This window comes from Pagrus pagrus, assembly GCF_965226575.1.
Source record: "Pagrus pagrus genome assembly, chromosome: 1".
NCBI lineage: Eukaryota > Metazoa > Chordata > Actinopteri > Spariformes > Sparidae > Pagrus > Pagrus pagrus.
Genome location: NC_140185.1, coordinates 12,294,856 through 12,309,619, shown reverse-complemented (window position 1 = coordinate 12,309,619; position 14,764 = coordinate 12,294,856). Strand labels below are relative to the sequence as shown.

Here is a 14,764-nt window from a genome sequence, read left to right as displayed (position 1 = left end):
TCAGTAAATATGTCAACGACAGAAACGCAGAGATCCCCAGCAGAGTGCCGCCTCACTGGAGCTCGTACCAATGCCTTACATAAGTATGTTTTACAAAGAGCATTTTATCTTTCAATCAAATCAATACATTCTCTTCAATCTAAATTAGAAACTAAGAGAAAATTAAATTGGCTGATACTCCTTAAACACATCAAAGGCTTTCTTTGTAATGTTCCCATTGTTGCCAACAGGCATTTTTCTCCCTGACTGCAGCACTTTTCTGCATCTCTTGGACTGGCAGCTGTATGACTCAAATGGACAGTAACCAAAGAAGTGTGAAATATGCAGATTGCTCTATGGCTGATTACGCTGTCCTGTCCTCATGTCCAGGCTCTGGTGTGATGCAGTGAAAAACAAAGCTCTCACACCACACTACCATCAGTCCCCATGGGAGTCCTCCAATACAAAGGGTTAGGTGGAGAAACAGAAATCTGTCTCTTCTTCTTTTGATAAAAAGATGACTGATCCTCAGCAATTATCAGTATCTTGCATGTTCTGTTCACTCTCACATCATCATTACATGCACACTGAGGTGAATAAATAAGTGATTTTTGTTCAAACAACCTGTCCGCACTAGTGTTCATAAATGCTACCTGTTAACCAGGCACAGAGAAATTCCTCTGCCGCTTAACAGAAAGACATTCAAACAAAGATATCACAGATTCAGTTAGAGGCATAAGAAAACTGGCTTCTTGACATTACTTCCACAGAGCTCCTTGTTGTGTCTGAGCAGGAATAATGCATAATTTAGAGCATTTTTAGATCCATGAACTCTAGTTTTCTCCCTTTTTGATGTGGGGAAAATACTCACTGTGAATTAAAGGTCAAAACAGAGAAAAAAGATACTGATATTTCAAATTCAGCAGCGTGAAAATGGACTGTTAAAATTCCTGTAGACCATAAGTCCTAAGAGCCTGAGTGCAGTTTTTAAACTAAACCGGATAACTGAAAGGTAAATAACTTGTACGTGCATTGTTAAAAGAAGTACTACAGGCGGCCGCTGACACAGATTTTGTTTAAGTTAACTTTTGCAAAGTAGCTATTTAATGGAGTTCAGCCACCATCACCAACACACTTCAAGTCAAGAGACAGCTCCACAGATACTTGTACAGAGCGCTAATGTATGTGGAGGTATGGGTGTTTTCAATGTATAATATAATTTTAAATGAAATGTTTATAAGGATAAAGGCTGGAAGCAGTTCAATGTTAGAATTGCTTCAATCTACAAGAGTGTAAACTTTTTATACAACAGGCATGTTCAAACAGCCAGTCGAATCTAATGTCAGAGGCAGCTGAAGAGAAAATCAAATTAAGAAAATTACAAACAGTCTTATCTAAGCTTGAGTAGAGTACAGAATAAATATCGAAATGGTCCAATGTTTGGTTATTATAAAAACTAAACTACTGTTATGTAAAGCACAGGGAGAATCTAGTCAGCCATGGAGATTTAAGAGACAAATTAAAAACTATTAGTGGAATTCTCATTAATGCAAACTCTGTGAAATACTATTAAGAATGACTTCCTTTTCAGCACACTCTCAACATCATTCCCCAATATATGTAGAAAGGAAAAACTAAATAAATGACTAAGAACATCATAATTTGTCAAGCCTGAATAGTGGTGACCAATCTGAAGTAGATATTCGACTCACTCATGAGTACAAATAAATAATCAAATTGTGGCTCATCTGTGGCAACAGCGATGCAGAGGATGAAAAGAACACTCACACGTTGGCCAGAGTGTAAGGAAACCCAGATCTTAAAACACTGACAAGGTGCCAGATTGATTTTTTTCTGTGCTCAAAGAGGAGAAACAAGAGCAGCTCCATTAACATGCTCAGCCATTCCACTCTGCCATGATTTCTGAATTACAAAAGCCAGTCGCTACGATTCTCAAAACACTTCTCATTATCTCCGCTCACTTCATTCTATAATGGAGACACTCTATTGCAATGCAAGTCGATAACAGCAGCATCTACTGTGGCACGATTGTTCAGGTTTGTGGGCAATTTTTAAAGTAGTTTGACTGAGTGCATGCTTAATCTCTCGGTGGAAAGACTTTACATTGAAATCTGTAATTAATTTATATTGATATAGGATTGTTAAATCTGTCTATATGGTGGAGTGTGGTTTAACACTGATTTGACATTTTTACTGTTGGAGATGCTTTTAATTTTGTGCTCCTGAGAAACGTTCATCTTGTTTGTAGTCTTTCAGTACCATCTAGGAGTGTCAGGATATACCAGTATTGACGAGAACCGTAAAATTAAATGAAATATTAGTATCATGTGAACAATACACGGATGATAATATTGTGTAGAGCCCAACCGATACAAAATTTTGGAGCTGATGCCAACACCGATATTAGGGAGAAAAATTATGCATGTATGAATGATGTAATGGAGGCAGGATAATTTACAGTTTAACAAAAAAATGTATCACCGAAAATATCATCAGTGCACTGACACAGTAATTTCACCAGGTATTCAATAATTATAAATTAACCCAAGTATCTTTGTCTACATTACCATCTAATATCGTCAATGGGCAACATATGCGCAGATACCGATTTATCTGTGATACGATAAAATCGGCCAACCAGTATAACGGTCGGGCTCTAATATTGAGTGAATAATCCAGGGAAGATGTTCGGCCTCGTAGATCTTTTGTTTATCACTTTATCTGCTTGCCTTTTGACCACTCATTAAGTATAACTGCTCTTTTTGTGCACCTTTGAACAGTTATGATTCTCCCTCTGCCTCCATCCACTCATATTTTGAGTGTTATTACATCTCTGTGAAGGTCCTGATACTAGAAAATGACACTAATCTTTGAAGGGAAAAAAGAAAGACAATCCAAGGCCTTGATTATCAGCTACTTAGACTGCGACAACAACTTCAAGGGGGGACTGTATGATGATTTAAATATAATAGGAAAGACTGCCTTTGTTTTAAGTGAGATAACCTAAGTTGCCATGTTTTATTTAGACCATCTTTGATTTGTTGATAGAAGATTTCAGGACATCAAACCAATAATGAAGTTCTTCACGTATACACTGAAGTCATCTGCATAACGATGCTGCAGCATATTTAGCCTTTGGAATGAATAGATTTTGAAAACAGAAGGGACCAAGTAGTGACCTATAATGCCAGATATTATAAATGATCATTGTTATGAAAAGATAAAAAAAAAAAAAAAACTAAATTACAAGATAAGCAAGACAAAAAGTAAAGTGCAACAAGAGGAATGGGTGGCAGATTTGCTGAAATTACAAACGTGGATGAAAATGTTTTCAAGGTTTATGGATTGAAAGTCTGCTGTAGTGCTAAAAAACTAAGTGAACTTTGCCATTAACCAAGAAACTGAATTATTCAAAAGCAGGGAAAGTGCCAGTGGAGAATAGGGAACACCTGAAGTGCTTCATGTTGACTTTACTTTTGGCAATTACAACCCTTCCTCAGCCACATATTCTGAGTTCTTATGAATAAATAGTCAGGGTGGTTTCCCACTAGGCATTGCTGCAAAGGTGTTTTGACCTTACTGACTGGTGTTGATTATTAATCTTACTTCACAAGGGTCTTCATATGAGTCAAACAGGTTCACACAATGAAGACCAACTGGCAAGTTTGATATTTTGTCACAAAAGACCTCAAGACATCTACGCTGCCCTCCTTTAGAAGGGTAGTTTGGGGTATCTCTGCACTGATATCTTTGCTTGTATGTCTTCCACTGCAATACGAAAATTTCAGGGTATATACAACCAATTACAGAAAGACTTTGAAAGCTGTTCGAATCTCCCAAATTCACTCCAAGCCCATAAATCAATAGTTTAAATGGATGTACTCCCTCCTGTTAACTTTTCCTCTTCTATGATCCCTCTTGCTCCTCGTATTGGCTACTGGGAAAAGCTTCCTTTATTCATCTCCAAATTCATATGGAAAGAAAAGAGGCCTGTTTTAAAACTCACAACTCTCAAGTGATACAAGACCCAGGGAGGGCTGGCCCTGCCAAATTTTAGGATGTACTTTTGGTCCTGTGTGCTACATCCTCTCTCTGCTTGGTTCATTTCTAGTTCTTCCGTCTCTTGCAGACCAATTGAGGAGAATCTTTTGCAGGACCTAGTGTATTTCAAAATACAGTTGAAAAAATGTTGAAGAATTTTTCACTTCTCACTGGAAATATACCTGTCCCATTTCCACATTGGGTGGAGCAGTGTGAGTAAATGTTTTAAAAGCCAGTAGTGAAAGTGGTTTACAAGCATTTAATGATTTACACATTGAATATGATTTACCAGGATCATTTTCTTTCTACTAGCTGCAGTTGAGATCAGCCATTTGGGCATACGGTGTCCCATTGAGATCAGAACACCCTCTTCATAAAATAATGTATAATTATATATAATTATTAGTCTCTGAAGGAACAAAGAGGGTGGTGGTTTCTAAGCTATACATATTAATTTCTCAATCTTTTAATGATGAAGATTTGTCAGCACACAGTGGCAAAAAATGTGGTACAACTAAAACTTTTATAAATTCAGACAGAGGATGTATCTCATCCCGAGAAAGCCTCATTACGTGAAGGCATTATATCTCCCAATTGTGACCTGTGTCCACTTAAGCACATGTACAGGGAATGCCCTGATGTGGTTTGATTCTGGAAGCTCCTTAGAGACACATTCTTTGGGCTGGTCTCACTGCAGCCAAGAAAATGTTGGCCTTGAGATGGCAACCACCACATTCCGTGGCTGTGCAATAGTGGGTCAACTCTCTGCTCAAACTTGTCTTAATAGAGTGGATGTTGGGGAGTGAAAAAAGAGGGAAATGTTCAATGTTTGTTTTCTGTGCCTCATTTCAATAAAAACTTGATAACAAAAAGATCTGGTGACAACATGAAATGAGGGTTCAAAAGTGCAAGTCGGACATGCAAAGCAATGACAGCAGTGAACAAACATGAAGTGGCAGCAACTTCCTGTTTATTGTCTGCTGTAATGTACTGTAATCACTAAAAGGTTATTGCTACTGTCCTCTGCTTCATTATTCTTTAACTGAACATGGCTTTAGTGAAATTTTATAGATGACTTATTTCCTGAGCTAATTCACAGGACTGGGGCTGATCCAGACTATTATTTTGGCTATTGGTGTCAACTACATACAGTCCAACACATTTTTGATATGCCGTTTGTTTAATCTGGTTACAGCAGCTGTCAGGAACAAACATTGTTTTATATGCAAATTAGCAGCAACTTAGCTTAAGGTAGGTTAGTAAAGACAATTAACTTATACCTCACCACTCCAGAAACTCAGCACTGGAAACACTACTGTTGAAACATTACATTGATATATATGAACAGTGATGTTGGGCCAAATACAAGCACAATTTGAATAATTATTTTACACTACCGCTCGAAAGTAGAAATATCCTTTTTTATAAACAATAGCACATTTTATTCAATTAAAGTAACATTTAGTTGATCAGAAAATAGTGTAGACATGATTAATGTGGTAAATGACTGGTATCTTAGCTGGAAATGGCTGTTTTTAAAGGAATATGTACATTTGTGTACAGAGGCCCATTTCCATCAACCGTGGCTCCTGTGGTCCAATGGCACATTGTGTTATATAATCCAAGTTTGTCATGTTAACAGGCTAATTGATCATTAGAAAACTCTTGTGCAATCATGTCAGCACAGCAGAAAACTTTTTGAAAATTGGCCTTCCTTAGGCGAGTTGAAATTTCTTCAGATTACCTCCAGTTAGAGGCTTTAATTTCTACAAATAGAGAATTCGCTGACAAAAGCAAACTTTAAAGGAAAAGAATATTATTTCAACTAAAAATCAGTATTTATAAGACTATATGTTCTATCCATTTGGCAATTAATTTGATAAATTAAAGTGTGTGTTTTCATGGAAAACATTACATTTTTGGGTGACCCCAAACTTTTGAACAGTTGTGTATCATTGTGTCTTTCCTGGGAAGCACAAACACACTTACTCTCTCATTTTCAATGTACTCAAGCACTCTATGATGATATGATCACTTCTGTTTAACAGGCATTTCCTCTTCAGCACCTCATTGGATTTTTCCCTGAGATGGTCTCAAACTTTAGTCACTGAACTATTCAAAGTAAACAACCCAGACTTTGGCTCAGCTTATAATGTTAAGGACATTTGATTTCTATCAGACACAGGAATCAGCTGTGCTGTTGGGGGTTGGGTTGGTCAGTGAAGTCGGCAGGCTCAAGCTCTTTTTCATTAGAGGATAATCAGCATGACCGTTGCGCCTGACTGCCTCCAGTTAGCTCAACTGAAATGCGGCTTCAAGTCAAGATTATTAACTAATGTAAAGACTCCACTTAACTACACCAACAATGCATGTTTTTTTATCGCTCTATATGACAGAGTTTGTTAAAGGGTTCATTTTAATATCAAATAAGGTGCTTAAAAGCTAGTTTGCAGACGGGAGCTCACAAAAATCAGAGTATCAGATACTACCACACAAACATTTCAAACAGATCATTTGAAGAAAAGAGGAAACATTTGCTGTAAAACTTATATTAAGGTTTTCAAATGAACAGATGGACGATAGATGTTGTGCCACATTTTCTTCCTAAGACGCAAAATCCAGGTCTACATGAAATAAAGAGAAAATCAACAGGTCAATTCAAGCTGTATAACACATTGCCACAACAAGCAATTTACAGTGTAGCACTTTGCAACCATGTGCCAAGACCCCACTTTAAAGATGTTTTAAAAGCTACTGTATGTCCTATTGGGTTAACACAATTTACACCTTAATGCCAGAACAGTACTGCCATTTAAAGGAAGTTACAGACACAGGTTAGCATATTACAAAACAAAGCTTATTTTAGCATAGCTGGGGCTGGGAACTTAGTTTAAAGTGAGAGAAAATAGTGCAAAAGACAGAAAATGTGCTGGCAAGAAGGCAAATCTAACAAAAGACATAACCTTATCTCATCCTTGCTTCATTGTGGATACAACTCATTTTCAAAAAGCAAGATATTAAATCAAGTTGAGCAGCCAAACACTGGTGACACTACTAAAAAACTGTCCCAACTGTGAATTGTTATAATCTTGAGTGTCCAAGAGGAATATTTACCCCTTTAATCAATGTTATATAAAACGTTTTTCTCCTGAATCCAGAATGTAAACAGAGAGAGCGATAAATAAATATGTTGGCTAAAGTCAGCTTGTTTTTCTTCTTAAATTCTGACTGACAAACGAGAGAGAAGGAAGAGTTGTGAAAGGACAAGGCCTGAGGCTAAAGAGCAGACAGTCCCTTGTCTATCACTGCTGGGTGTGCGTGTCACTGTCTGTTTCTTCACGGATCTGTCTGTGTCTGTGTAATAGAATAAAATATAGACAGTATTTTTCATTTCTGTCTTTTGAGTATTGTTTATTACATGCATTCCTGCATGGGCAGCCTGCCGGGCAGGATTCCAACAAATTCCTACTGAAATCTGAAATGCCCATCTGCACATGAGGCGTTCAGTGTAGTTAATAATATCTACACATAACTTCCGTGGGCATTTCAAACTGTCAAACTAGTTTAATACATAGTGAAGCTTCCACTAACCTACTATAGTGCAGGTGACCTGCTGAAACTGTAATGCAGGAACAAAAGACCATCAGTCTAACTGCTCTTGTGGAGGGTCAGGAGTCTAACTATGGGAGGACAACAGCCGCTGCTGAGCGACTAATAACCTGCACTACTGTTTGTTCCTTGGACAGTTGAGGTGTTGCCATGTGAATGTCTAACTAGAGAGAGGGCATGGACAACCATTAACCTCAAATAACTGCCTGCCTCTCCTCCAGCAGCTGCTTAACAGAGGCCGAGTCAACAAGCAGGGCTTCAAATAACGTTGTCACTCTCACATGGTAGCCTTCCAGAATCAATGCAACAGTGGTCTGTTCCTGAGAGGCACAAGTGTCACATTCAGACACTGATGGCTGTCAGGAATATGGCACCAGTTCACATCAGAAAACTGCAAGTTTCGACAGTGCAGAATCAATTAATGACAAATTATTTCTACCTAGGCCTTTTTCCTTTCACCACATGTAGCTTCATCTTGTCACTAGTGTCACTTATCATTCGCCAGATGCAGACACTTTTTCAAGGTGTTTTTAAAGCCATAGCACCTGTAGCGGCGAGTCTCTGTAATTGGGGCCTAACAGGCTGCATGTACTGCGTGGCGGCTGCATTAATGAGCTGCTGCAGCTCACTCGTGTGTTTGTGTTGCTGCTGCTGCTGCTGCAGCGTGGCTCCTGTCTGCCCTATCTGTTTACATGGAGTTTGACTTTGATAATTATCAATAAATAGGAAGCCAGAGGGGAACGAGAGGGAGCGAGGGAGAGAAAGTGAAAGTGAAAGAAAGAGTGGACAGGAAAGAAACTGCCCCTAACTTGCTGTGTGTATTCTATTCATGTCTGTGACATATTCTACACATACAGACATTAAAACTTTAGTAAAATGCTTGTATGATGTCCATATGAGTGTTGATTTTTGCCAAGAACCGCACGCGTGTTGTGGGAGAAATAGGCAAGACTACTAATCTCTATAATGCTGCGCAGCAGCCACGCTTGAAACATGTGTGAGAAGCGCGTCCTAGGCATCTAGTGTGAACAATCTAACCTGTTAACATGGAGGCCGAAATGAAAATCGAGAGTTAACGGCATGCAGCAGCATCCAGTGTGTCCAGCCTGTTAGCGTGTAGGTTGCTAGCTCGTAGGCTGTTACTGTTGTCATTTCCTATAGAGACAGGAATTCTGATATTGCTAACACTCAGATAGTAGAAGAGAAGACGAATGCCAACTGAAATAGTTGGTCAATGGCTGGCAGGATATAAAGGCACATGAACGCTACTTTGCATATCCTGCATCTGTGCGCTTTTGCACGTCCCCAGAGATAAAATACGCAGATTAGTGGTGAGGGCAGTGTACGGCCGGTTTGGGGATGTGTCAGGGTCTAAGGTCAGCAGCAGCAGCAGCAGCAGGGACAACAAAGTTGAGAAGACAAGCTAGAATGTGCCATAGTATCCTCCACTAACACACGCAGTCTACAAGAATGTGTGGTTAAAAAGCAAGTATATCTCCGGCCTTATACCCACAGTCTATATCCAGTATGTCAGGCTGTCTTGCAAGTGAAGTCTGTGCCCTAAAATTGCTGAAGTTGGCAGTAACATCTGACAGTATGACACTTTCATACGCAATCACTGCCAGTGTTTGAAATGGAAAATGTATGCAAGGCAGGGGAGGAGTAGCATGCTACATTTCACAGATAGTAAAATACCCTCATTCAGTTACACCCAGTGTAATGTGATAAAACTAGACTTGTGTATTACGATGCTTTTAAATTTTCCTACTCTACTACAGTATGCTTGCTTGTTGGCGCTGGATGTTTGCTTAACCTTTTCACCAAGGCTCACTCCCACTTTAAAATCCATGTTAGTCCTCATCCACATTATTTCGACACAAACTGAGCTCTCTATTATGTTATACATGGTCTTTAACTAAACAACCATGTTTCCATGTTGCACCACAGCAGGATGTAGGTCTATTGTTTGTTTAAAAGTGTTCGCCTCATTCAGACGTCTGACAGCCTTGTTTACATATTTGCTGCCACTGTCAACGTTTGGTCATCCATTAAAGGAAACGACAGAAGTGCATCCACCTGCAAAAATGCAAGTCAACTGGGTCAGCGCTCAAATGCTCTGTCACCCTGAAACTAAAAGTAAAGGAGTGCAGGTTTGTATGCATTTTCCTCAGGTTGTAAATAATGTTAACTACCTACCTTCAGTTATCCATCTACATCTGCTCTGCTACATGCCTGTGTGCTTTCCTTTTGCCTGACATCGTCAATCTTCTTTTATAGTGCCTGCCAAATTAAAATGCAAAGCAAACAGGTAGACTGTCAGGCATCATGTTCTCCCTTTTATGTCAGCATTTAATCCATTTTCTCTGTGAGATTACAGTATGGCAAGAGTAAAATCTAAGGCAACGACTCACTATATACATAGACCACGGCACAAGTGACATTTTTCAGTCGTGCTATATTCCATATTCATATTTAGTCTGATATATTCAAAACCTGGAGGACCACCGTATTTCACTTTACTACTAATAACACTGAAGCTGAATTTATGATTCTCTGTTGAGTTGTTTCACTGCTCCTGCTGCAGATGCCTACAGTGTGGCAACTGATTTATAACCTGGCGGAGGATTTAACCAGTTGACTGTCATGGCAAAGCTACCTCATAAGATGGATGTGTTGTACATTATCAGGCCGTGTTATGCATTTATTACACACCTAAAGTAATTGGGCTTACCTTTGTTTATTCCCTTTCTTATAGACAGAGCTGATTGTGGTTTGGAGAAGGCTTTTAGTGGAAATGGTTTAGCGAAATCACAAAATATGCATTTGTCTGAAAAGGAGGATTATCAAGCATTTTTGCAGCTTGCTCCATGTTTTCTTCCCTATCAACAAACCACCAGCAATGGAAAAATGTAGGAGCAAACACAAAGCAGGCCAAGCTATTCCATTACAATTCTTGTGGTCTCCATGTAGCCTTTATTGCGTCCGTTGCCCCGCACATAGATACCACAACATCTCAACACAGACACATAAATCTGGCTTAAGCTGTCGAGTGAAACGTTACCCACCCATATGTTTCCAAACCAGTCAGGACAGTCCAATCCACTTAAGTTAAAGCCACAAGATTGCTTCTGTGACTGTTTGGACAAAGTCCACACAGCAAGCGTTTTTATCACATACAGTAAGCAACATCACAATGGCACTGAAGCCAGGAGACTGGCTGCCTGCAGTGACACAATGTGAGCAGTCCCTTTTTATTTTTGTGTCTATGATGGGTGAAAACTGTCATTTTCACAATGTAGGTAACTGTTGACAGCCTGATTTCCTGCTTGAACATTTCTAAATTCATTGCCCACACTGTACATTCTGTAGAATTTTCTAGCTGATGTTAGTTGGCCTCTCCCGTTAATTCAACCTCCGACATGGTGCTCAGTCTTTTTCCGAGGTTTATAGCAGACTGCACATATTTGGCGGTTAGTTTGGGAATTCTTGCTCAAGAGGACATTTTTACATTTTTAAATTTAAAAACTATGCAGTTTCTCATCATTTTAGGCAATTATGTTATCCATTTATAAGATTATAATTTTTCTGGAAAAAGTCAGAAAATTTTAGGACAAAAGCATCTTGCAATTTCCCACAACCCATGGTTATATATTCAAATTGCTTGCTATATCAACCAACAATCCCAAACCCCAAAATATTGAGTTAACTGTCACATATGACACAGAGAAGAAGAAAAACCTCACAATTTCAGAAGCTCCAAACTGATTTTTTGCAAAAATGACTCAAAGTATTGATTATCATAATAGCTGCCAATTAATTTCCTGTCAACTGACTAATCAATTTATCGACAAATCGTTACAGCTTTAGTGTCTATGTCTCTTTTGTTTGAGTTTAACTCTCATAGTAACAGTGTCAACAGGGTTTGTCGATGATGTGGTTCTTTATTTGACACGAACTTAAAACACAGTTTGCCATTTCTAACAACACGACAGCAAGATTTCATTCCAAGGTTAGGAATTAATGCGTTTGTTATCAAAAACAGCAACTAGATTACAGAAAATAGTTGAAAGTGGTCCAACAAACCTGAAGGGCCCAAATACATTTGCCTCTAACTACCTTCCAAATGTGACTATTTTGTTCTAAATTGGCAGATTTAATGGGGATTTCTTGCAACTGATAACGTGTGATCCAGTTCAGAAGTCACCCTATAACATGTAAAGTAAAAAAAGAAAAAAAGACAGAGCTAGTTTCTTTAGTAGTGTTTTCTGCATTGAACAGCTGAAGATACATTTTATATTACATATTCTCTAATAAACCAGCACTGTGATATTTATATATCCTACAATTTTAGAGTTAATTTTTTCTCCATGCTCTGTAAAATGAACTTTACATGATCACTGTAAGCCCGGATGACAACACCTCAGTGGTCTATAAACTGAAGCTGCTTTGATGTGAAGATGTTTTAAACTGAAAACGGATGGAAATTTTTTATACATCTGTTACCATATGTGCTGAGGCAGCGAGGCGAAACAGGATAGCAGAACGCTGTTAGCATTAACACAGTTGTGGACGGAAAAATAATTTTCCCAAAGTATTGACATTTGTATTGAAGTTCCACTTGATCATGTGTTTCCACTTTAGACGGCAGCAACTGTGTCATTTGCGGATGTTCTCTCATTTACTTGTCAATATCACAAGTGAGGCGCATTCCATCCGAGAGAGACAACGGTTTCTCTTTGATTCGACAGATGACAGTGGATTCTGCAGTATGATTAGGGCAATGGGGACAGTACCACCCACTCACAGCCACCACGCTCAAGTATTGATGTGCTCTGAGGATTTCCCACACATCACATCTTCACAGACCTTTCATGCTCTTCACTAAGCTCGACTCAAAGATGTATCTTTATAAAAGACCATGGCATTTGTACAGCTAGACTTTGTTCTTAGAATTTGTTTTCTGTCAACAAATTAAGTTATCGATTTGTAGAAAAGCTTTAAAATCACAACTTCATACCTCTTTCTTTACACTGGTATGTTGTTCACCCATTTGTAGATGGTTAATTGTCATGTGTGAATTGCAGTGAAAAGATCACCAGTGTCTGGAACAAGTGAAGCGAGAGTGATAAACGAGGTCATGTTGCTTATGAGTGGATGAATGAAGACAGTACTGAAAGCAATAGCGTGTTAAACATACTAATGCAATTTGACAGGACTTCATTACAACAACGCAAGAAATCACCTTCAGAAAAAACAGCTTGAATTAACTCATAATTTCTGTGGCTTTTCTTTCTGAGAGCACAGTCGACAGTACTTAAACCAAAGGCAAATGAGACAGCATTTCTGCAGCACCCAGGACTGTGCTGCGCCACAAGAGCTGACAATATCTTTATTGCTCGAGTGGGGGAGAGTTTCGTGTAACCTGGGCTCGCATCCCAGGAAAAGATGGATCACCAGGCTCTGGCAAAGAAGCAACTGAGCATCAAGAATTCAGAGTGTGCTCTTTTCTGCTGTAATTGGCAATTCACTAGTGAGAAATCCAATCAGGGCAATAAAAACTAAAGTAGAGTTGCATATTCTTTGATCCATGATACGACTTTACAGTTCAAATGACAACTGTCACATCTCTGGGTTGCTAACCTAACTCATTGGCACCACATATACTAGTCAGTATCATTTTATTAACATGCATGTTTATATTCTTTGTTGAAATACTGAAATGTCATGTTGTCCTCCTCCCACTGAAAATGCCACAGTAATAGTCAGCAGGGATCCAGACTCAAAATGTTTAGTTGTGCATTTGCGAGCAAAATAGTTACACCCTGGAGCCCTGATCAGGCACGATTCCTAAAGATTTCTTGATACATTTAATATCGTTTAAAAAAAATACGGTTTGTTAACATTCATTTACTGAATTGTTCTCATATTTTGTAGAATAATGTGCAATGTGCTAAGTGCCACATACTTCAAGGGCATTTAACATACGATTTGGTTATTGAATAATGTGATTAACAGTTTCAAATGGCTCTTACAACACGCATTTTTTTTTTTTCAGCCAATGTTTAACCTTGTAGATTAAATTGTTCTTAATTGTGACAGTTTTTGGAGTGTTTTCTGACTTTTAGACTAGTCGACTAGTCTAAATTTAAACTGTTTAAACGTTAGGAACAACCTTAGTTCTCACACAACAGAACAACTTACATGCATAAAAACAGATTAATTTGCCTCGCCTAGAAGTGTCCCACACTGCTCCACAGGAGGGACGAACAGGTGGGATCAATATTGAACATAGAAACGCAGATCCATTTCAGATCCTTTGTGTACTCTAACCCGCTGCATTTTAAGTAAACCACAAGCTGTCATAAAAACACCTCACTGTTGCTTGTGAACATAAAACAGTAACAAGCAGTTTTAATTAGTGATATTTAGAGAAGCAGTCTAAGTCGATGAGTGAAGTAAGCTGTTTGGATTTACATTAAAATGCGTTGCATTAAAATGTGTCTGCAATATTGAATATTTCTCGGGTGCACCATGCAACTCAAGCACTGCTGTTGGCTGAAAACTGTGTTTGGACCTCAGCAATTTGTTCTTGTGGGTGGGAGGTTTGGTCTGTACTTGAAACGTCTCTTCATCTCCAACAACAGCTCCAGATGACACTTCTCTCTCCCTCTCTCAACGGATAACACTACAGAACTCAATACAAAAAACACTTAACCAAATAAAGAAAGCTTCAATACATGCTTTCTATTAAACTGTTGAAACGTGTATCCACACTACTTAACACATTTTAATGGAAGCCTACTTAAGGGCAGGTGGGTAATATACAGCTGTAGGAATATTGCATTGAAAGCTGCGTTAAGGCCAGAAATTATCATTATTGTCAAATTCCATTATCTGCAGGTTATTTTCTCATTTAATCATTTGGCCTATATATCTTCAGATAACAGTCAAAATGTTCATCACAATTTCTAAAAGGCCTGAGGTGATGCAATCAAGCGACTAACAATCAAAATCCAAAATATTTAATCTGCTATAATGTTATTACACAGACAAGCAGCACATTTCTACATTTGAAAAGCTTGAACAAGAGACCGTTTATTGAGAATGCTTTTTT

The 14,764-nt window shown here is 38.5% G+C and overlaps 1 protein-coding gene across 4 annotated transcripts in view; it reads right to left on the bottom strand.

The window, feature by feature from the left end:
- The window catches only part of znf609b (zinc finger protein 609b), an 88,050-nt gene that overhangs the window by 67,210 nt on the left and 6,076 nt on the right, over positions 1-14,764 (bottom strand). For 3 of the 4 annotated variants that reach the window (XM_084362207.1, XM_084362209.1, XM_084362210.1), the window contains exon 2: positions 9,847-9,930. The exons of the other annotated variant lie outside the window; for it this stretch is intronic. The gene's annotated coding sequence lies outside the window, so the exon portion shown is untranslated. The remainder of the gene's footprint in view (positions 1-9,846; positions 9,931-14,764) is intronic. 4 annotated transcript variants of the gene reach the window in all.